At 52.1% G+C, this 6,908-nt stretch overlaps 1 long non-coding RNA gene across 1 annotated transcript; it reads right to left on the bottom strand.

Annotated features, from left to right (window-relative positions):
* Window positions 1–4,107: 4,107 nt before the first annotated feature.
* LOC125124309 (uncharacterized) lies at window positions 4,108–5,852 on the bottom strand. The gene is made up of 3 exons (XR_007134259.1): window positions 5,065–5,852; window positions 4,861–4,948; window positions 4,108–4,282 (listed from the first exon to the last, which is right to left on the bottom strand). It is a non-coding gene; the product is annotated as an uncharacterized LOC125124309 (long non-coding RNA).
* Window positions 5,853–6,908: the final 1,056 nt, after the last annotated feature.

Raw genomic sequence — 6,908 nt, 5'->3', positions numbered from 1 at the left:
CCATGGACAAGCCCAGAGATGAAGGGTTGCTGACACTGGGTCTTTGTCACTCCATCCAAAATCACCTCACCTCACACAGGGGACATAGGTGATAGGTGTCCCTTCAGAATGTACTGGGGCACTTCTAGTCTGGTTAGGGGGCCCAGTGGATATAGTGCTTGATGGATTCTCTGAGGTCTGATTTCTCTTTGTTTCTAGACAGGCAGGACTCTGGACAAGAAACATGTGTCTTGAATCTTGGGCTTGTAATTTTCAAGCTTCTGGACTGCAGAGGATTGTCATGTGGAAAAATGGGCTGGTGGTTGTGAATGGAGCATGGAAAAGGGGTGATATTGTGGCGGGCAGATTTGCTCAGCTCTGTCCTTTTTCTCTCCAAAGATCTTGCCAAACTTCTTCCCTCTCCATATGAGCCTCTTTTTCCAGTTTCTTACCAATGTTTCAGGGAGCAGGCCTAAAGGCAATTAAGGCAGGGTTACTGGTGTAAAGAAGACTCAAGACCCAATGGCTGGGGAGACAGAGGGTTTTAATATATGGGGTGGGATAGGATGGGTGAGCGTTCTGAGACATTTGACTGACAAATACCACCAGTCTGTAGGGCACGTCACTGGACTCAAGAGGGGAAGAAGGAACAACATCAAGCTCCAGGTACCCAAGGCCAGTGCAGCCCCAGGGGCTGATGGAAACAGCAGAAAGGGCTGAGAGCTGCTGTTACAGCACAAGGCCACCAGATGGCGCCAGAGCATTGGCAGAGCCCACCTGCAGCTCCCTGGCTGCACCTCCAAGCTCAGAACTGAGGTTGAAGGTGGGTTTTACTCAACACCCAGAATGTGCCGAGTGCTGGAAATGGTTACTGGATGGCCCTGACTCTCTGGCCCAAATAGCCCCACCACTGGAAGGGGAAATATGTGTGCCTTCAGCATCAGATGAATATTGCCAGCCTGCCTGGGCGGCCCAGGAGCAGAGATTTTGAAAGGTTCTCTGTGGTTGGAATGGTTTTTGTTTCTCTAGAGGCACAACTCTGGAACCAAAATATCTCTCTTGAATTTTGAGCTGGCAATTTTCAAGCCTCCAGACTCTAAGAAGTTGTCATGTTGAAAATGGGGCTTGTGATCAGGAAAGGGGAATGTAAAAATTGTGGAAATCCCTGTGCCTTTTCTCCCCAGAATTCTCTCCAAACTTCATTCTTCCCTTCCATCTTGAGCCTTTTTTTTTCTTTTTTCTTTTTTTTTTTTCTTTTTTTGCTTTTTAGGGCTACAGCTGCTGGCCTACACCACAGTCACTGCAATGCCAGATCCGAGCTGCAGCTGCAACCCACACCACAGCTCACAGCAACGCCGGATCCTTAACCCACTGAACAAGGGCAGGGATCGAACTCGCAACCTCATGGTTCCTAGTCGGATTTGTTAACCACTGAGCCACGATGGGAATTCCTGTTTGTTCTTTTAGGGCTGCACCCTCGGCATATGGAAGTTCCCAGGCTGGGGGTCAAATTGGAGCTGCAGTTGCCAGCCTACACCACAGCTCATGGCAATGCTGGATCCTTAACCCACTGAGTGAGGCCAGGGATCAAACCTGCGTCCTCATGGATGGTAGATTCATTTCCACTGAGCCATGATGGGAACTCCACATTGCGTTGTTTTGAAGGGCAGACAGGAATCCCTGTGCTTTACCTTTCAAGAGTTCTCCCCAAAGTTAATTCTTCCCCTTCCATCTGAACCTCTAGTTGCTGTGACTGCTGTTTCAGGGAGCAGACCCAAAGGAAGGTCATATGAGTGAGGACAGTGTGACTGATTTCAAGAAGGAGCTCAGGACACAGTGGGTGGGGAGGGTTTTGATGTACTGGGGGGGGGTAGGTTGGGGTGAGTGCTCTGGGAGACTGAGAGAGAGATATACCCCAGTGTTGAAGGCATTCATTCCGCTTAGTGGCTGAGAGAAACGAAATCAAGCTGCCAGCGCCCAAGCCAGGGTGGGTTCAGAGGCAGATGATGGAAACAGCAGGAAGGGCTGAGAATTCATGATCAGAGAGCATGGTCGCCGGGTAGCACAAGAGCACAGGCGGAGCCCACCTGCAGCTGCCTGGTTGCAAGAACAGTCTCAGCGATGGAGTTAAAGTAGGACTGCTGGAACACTCGGTGCATGCTCATAGGTCTGGGGTTGGTTACAGGGTACCTCTCATACTCTCGCCAAAGTGCCTTACCTCAGGGAGGGGACACAGCTGTGCCTTCAGCATCTGATGGGCATGTCCAGCCTGATTGGGTGTGCCAGGTGCCAGAGTGTGAAAAGTTCCTTGGGTCAGTGTGCCCTTTGTTTCAACAGAGGCAGATCTTTGGACCCAGAAACAAATGCATTGACAACTAGACTTGTTAAGTTTTTGGTCTTCTTAGGGCCGCATTCACAGCATATGGAGGATCCCAGGCCAGGAGTCAAATCAGAGCTGCAGCTGCCAGCCTACACCACAGCCACAGCAACCCCATATCTGAGCCACATCTGCAACCTACACCACAGCTCATGGCAATGCTGGATCCTTAACCCACTAAGCGGTCAGGAATTGAACCTGCATCCTCATGGATACAAGTAAGGTTCTTAACCTACTGAGCCACAAGAGGAACTCCAGAACTTATAAATCCAGGACTGATCTTGGGCACAAACCAGCATGATTTTCCTCCTCCTTGGCCTCTCAGAGCACTGAATACACTAAAAGACAGGAGGTGAGGTCAGCCTCATTTCAGAAAAATGGACGTCCAAGATTCAAGCTAAGTGTTTCTGGGTACAGAAATCTTCCTCCAAACAACCAAAGGGGACTCAGAGCCAAGGCAGCCTGTCAAACTCTCTAGCCCCTGGGCCACCAGACCATGCAGGAAGCGAGCCTTAGATGTGATGGCAGAACCATGACCCCTCCCCCAAGATGAGGCAACTTGTCCAGAGTTAGAGGTGCCCCGCAACCAAGCCCCAGCTCTGGGCACCTCTTCTGGCTTCCACCAACCCATCTCCAACCTCATATTTGTGGCTGAAGGTGCAGCCAGGGAGCTGTGGGGTGGGGGTTCTGCTGCTGCTCTGGCGCCGTCTGGCGGACATGTGCTCTAACAGCAACTCCAAGCCCTTCGTCTGCCTCCCAAAGCAGAACCCTGGTCAGCCCTGGCCTGGGACACCTGCCAGTCCCTCTCAGCACTCTGAAGTATCCTACAGGCAGGGGTATGAGTATCTCAAAGTCACCAGGGCACTCAGCCCACCTGACAAAACCCCACTCCCTGAAATCATCCACACCCCTTGTGAAGGCAAGGGAGCAGGCTTGGAATCAGTCACCACCCTTCAGCCCTGGACCCACCTGAAAATCAAGGATCACCCAGCCTTTCTTCACATTACATGGATTTAGGTGGGTTCTTTATCACTGGGGTCTGCAGAGGAGGAAGAGGCTCAGGTGGGAGGGAAGAAGGAGGCTGTGAGGACCTCTGGAGACAAAGAGCACAGGGGTGAGCATGGCGCCCCCCCCCCCAAACAACCACACTGATGTGCTGCCTTGACAACCAAAAGCCCAGCTTTCCAGACGTCAAGTATCACACCAGCCTGATTCTAGAAAACTGCACACCCAAAACTCAAACCAGGTATTTCTGCATCCACAGATCTGCCTCCGAACACTCAAAGGGCACTCAGACCCTAGACAGCTGTCAAACTATCCAGCCATGGGGCCGCTGGACCATGTAGGATTTGAACCACCAAATGATGGCAAAATTATTTCCCCTTGCTCAGATGAGGCACATTTGGCCAGAGGGCCAGAGGCACCGTGTACAAAAGAGAAGGCTCTGGGCACTTCTTTGGGATGCCAACAAACCATCTCCAATCTTGCCTCTAAGCCTGAAGGTGAAGTCTGGGAGCTGCAGGGGGCTCTGCTGGTGTTCTGGCGCCATCTGGCGGACATGTACTCTAACAGCAACTCCCAGCCCTTCCTCTGCCTCCCACACCAGAAGCCTGCTCTGCGCTGGCCTGGGGGCATTGGCCGGCTTCATTTCCTTACTCCTCCCCCTCTCAGCCCGCTGAAATACACTACGGGCAGGGGCAGGACTATCTCAAAGTTGGCCAGGACATTCACCCCACACGACACCACCCCACACCCTGAAATCAACAACCCTGCTTTTGAGTCACGTGAGCAGGCTCCGAATCCATCATCCCCCTTCAGCCCTGGGAAATCAAGGACCTGAAATCAAGGACCACCCAGCCTCTATTCACATTACCTGGTTTTAGGTATGTTCCTTCTAACAGGCGTCTGGCAGGGGAGGAAGAGGCTCTGGTGGGAGGGAAGAAAATGGCTCAGGGAATCTCTAGAGAGAAAGCACAGGCCTGACCCGACCCCCCAAAAGTCCCACTGGGTTGACACAGTGCATTCACCACCAGAAGCCCCACTGTCTAGAAGCTCAACTCCCCACCAGCCTGATTCTCGCAAACTCTATGGCCAAAGTTCAAGCCAGGTTATTTCGGGGTCCAGAGCTCTCCCTCCAAACAACCAAAGGGGACTCAGAGCCAAGGCAGCCTGTCAAACTCTCTAGCCCCTGGGCCACCAGACCATGCAGGAAGCGAGCCTTAGATGTGATGGCAGAACCATGACCCCTCCCCCAAGATGAGGCAACTTGTCCAGAGTTAGAGGTGCTCTGCAACCAAGCCCCAGCTCTGGGCACCTCTTCTGGCTTCCACCAACCCATCTCCAACCTCATATTTGTGGCTGAAGGTGCAGCCAGGGAGCTGTGGGGTGGGGGCTCTGCTGCTGCTCTGGCGCCATCTGGCGGACATGTGCTCTAACAGCAACTCCAAGCCCTTCATCTGCTTCCCAGAGCAGAAGCCTGCTCTGTACTGGCCCAGGGCACTTACCAGTATGATTTCCTAACTCCTTTACCTTGCAGGTAGAACTGTCTCAAAGTCGCCAGGACATTCACCCCATTCAACACCAACCCAATCCCTGAAATCAGAGACCCTGCTTGTTAAGTCAAGATAGCTGGCAGTCAACTCATCAGCCCCCTTCAGCCCTGGCAATCAGCTTGAGATCCAGGACCTCCGGGGCATTATTCACTTTACCTGGATTTGGGTAGGTTCCTTGGCACAGGGTCCCGCAGATGAGGACGAGGCTTAGGTAGAGCAGGAAGGAGGAGGATGTGGAGACCTCTGGACAGAAAGAGCACAGGGATGATGAGAAACTCCACCCCCCCAAAATACTACTGCATTGATGGGCTGAATTCATGACCCAAAGCCCAGCTTTCCAGAAGCCAAATATCATACCAGCCTGATTCTAAAAAACTGCACCCCAAGATTTAAGCCAGGTATTTCTGGGTCCAGTGTGCTACTTCAAATCAGCTAAAGGCACTCAGGCCATTGGGGCACCCAATCATGTAGAGACTGAAGCAGAGATGTGATGGCAGAGCCTAAATCCTCTGAGTTGAGGCACACTGAGCCACAGAGTTTGAGGCAACATGTATCCAAATGGAAATATCTGGTCTCCACCAATCATTTTCCGCCCTGTATCTGAGCCTGGAGATGCAGCCTTGGAGCTACAGCGGGGCTCTGCTGGCACTCTGGTGCCATCTCGTGGACATGTGCTCTAATAGCAACTCCCAGTCATTTTGGGCCTCCCACAGCGGAACCTTAATCTGCACTGGCCTGGGACACTTGCCAGCGTGATTTTCTTACCCCTCTCCCTCTCAGCGCACTGCAGTGCACGATGGGTGGGGGTGTGACTATCTCAAAGTCAGCCAGGGCAGTCACCCCACCCAACTTCATCCCACTCTCTGAAATCAGCAACCTGCAATTTAAGTCAGGAGAACAGGCTTTGAATCAGCAGCTTTCCTCCTCAGGACTCAGCTTGGAATTAGAAGCAATCCCTACATGGATTTAGACAGGTTCTTTTTTTTTTTTTTTTCCTTTTCAGGGCCGCACCCAGGGCATATGGAAGTTCCCAGGCTAGGGGTCGAATTGGAGCTGCAACTGTCAGCCTACACCACAACCACACCAATGCCAGATCTGAGCCACATCTTCAAACTACACCACAGCTCACAGCAACACACAATCCCTGACCCACCAAGGGAGGCCATGGATTGAACCCAAGTCCTCATGGATACTAGCTGGATTCATTTCCGCTGCACCACAGCAGGAACTGCCTAGACAGGCTCCTTCTAATAGGTGTCCCACAGAGGGTGAAGAGGCTCAGGTGGAGAGGACAGAGGTTGTGGAGATCCCTGGACAGAAAGAGCCCAGTGATGAGCACAGCCTGCTCCACAAGATACCACCTCACTGACACACTGCATTCTAGACCTGAAGCCCAGCTTTCCAGAAGCCAAACTCCCCACCAGGCTGATTCCAGAAAACTCCACTCCAACACTCAGGCCAGGTGTTTCTAGGCCCAGAGTTCTGCCTCCAAACAAGCACAGGACATTCAGACCACAGACATCCTGTCAAACTCTCTAATCTTTGGGCCACATGACCAGACAGGAATTGAATTAGACATGTGATGGCAGAACTCTGTCCCCTCACTGACTTGAGGCAAATTGGGCTGCAGGGTCAGAGGCACCAGGGAGCTTGGTTTCCTGCTTCCTGTCCCTTTGAGCACAACAACTGAAGGGTGTGTTTCTCTCTCACTGTCTCCCAGGGCACTCAGTCCTCCTGATCCAACAGCACAACCTAAATCAATCAGCCTGCTGCGCCTCATGTCTGTTAACCAGCTTAAAAATGGGTCAACTCCTTTTCAGCTTCAGGAACTGGCTTTGGCAAGGGAACTTTCCGCAGAGGGGAACAGGATGGAGAGGCTCAGATAGAACAAAATAAGGGATTTTGCTGACAACGCTCCATAGTAATTCACAGGGATGGGCACAGCCTGACCACCACAGAACCACTGCATTTCCACAACCCATTCACAGCCACCAGCCCAG

Source organism: Phacochoerus africanus, chromosome 4, assembly GCF_016906955.1.
Source record: "Phacochoerus africanus isolate WHEZ1 chromosome 4, ROS_Pafr_v1, whole genome shotgun sequence".
NCBI lineage: Eukaryota > Metazoa > Chordata > Mammalia > Artiodactyla > Suidae > Phacochoerus > Phacochoerus africanus.
This window is presented reverse-complemented; position numbering and strand designations above follow the sequence as displayed.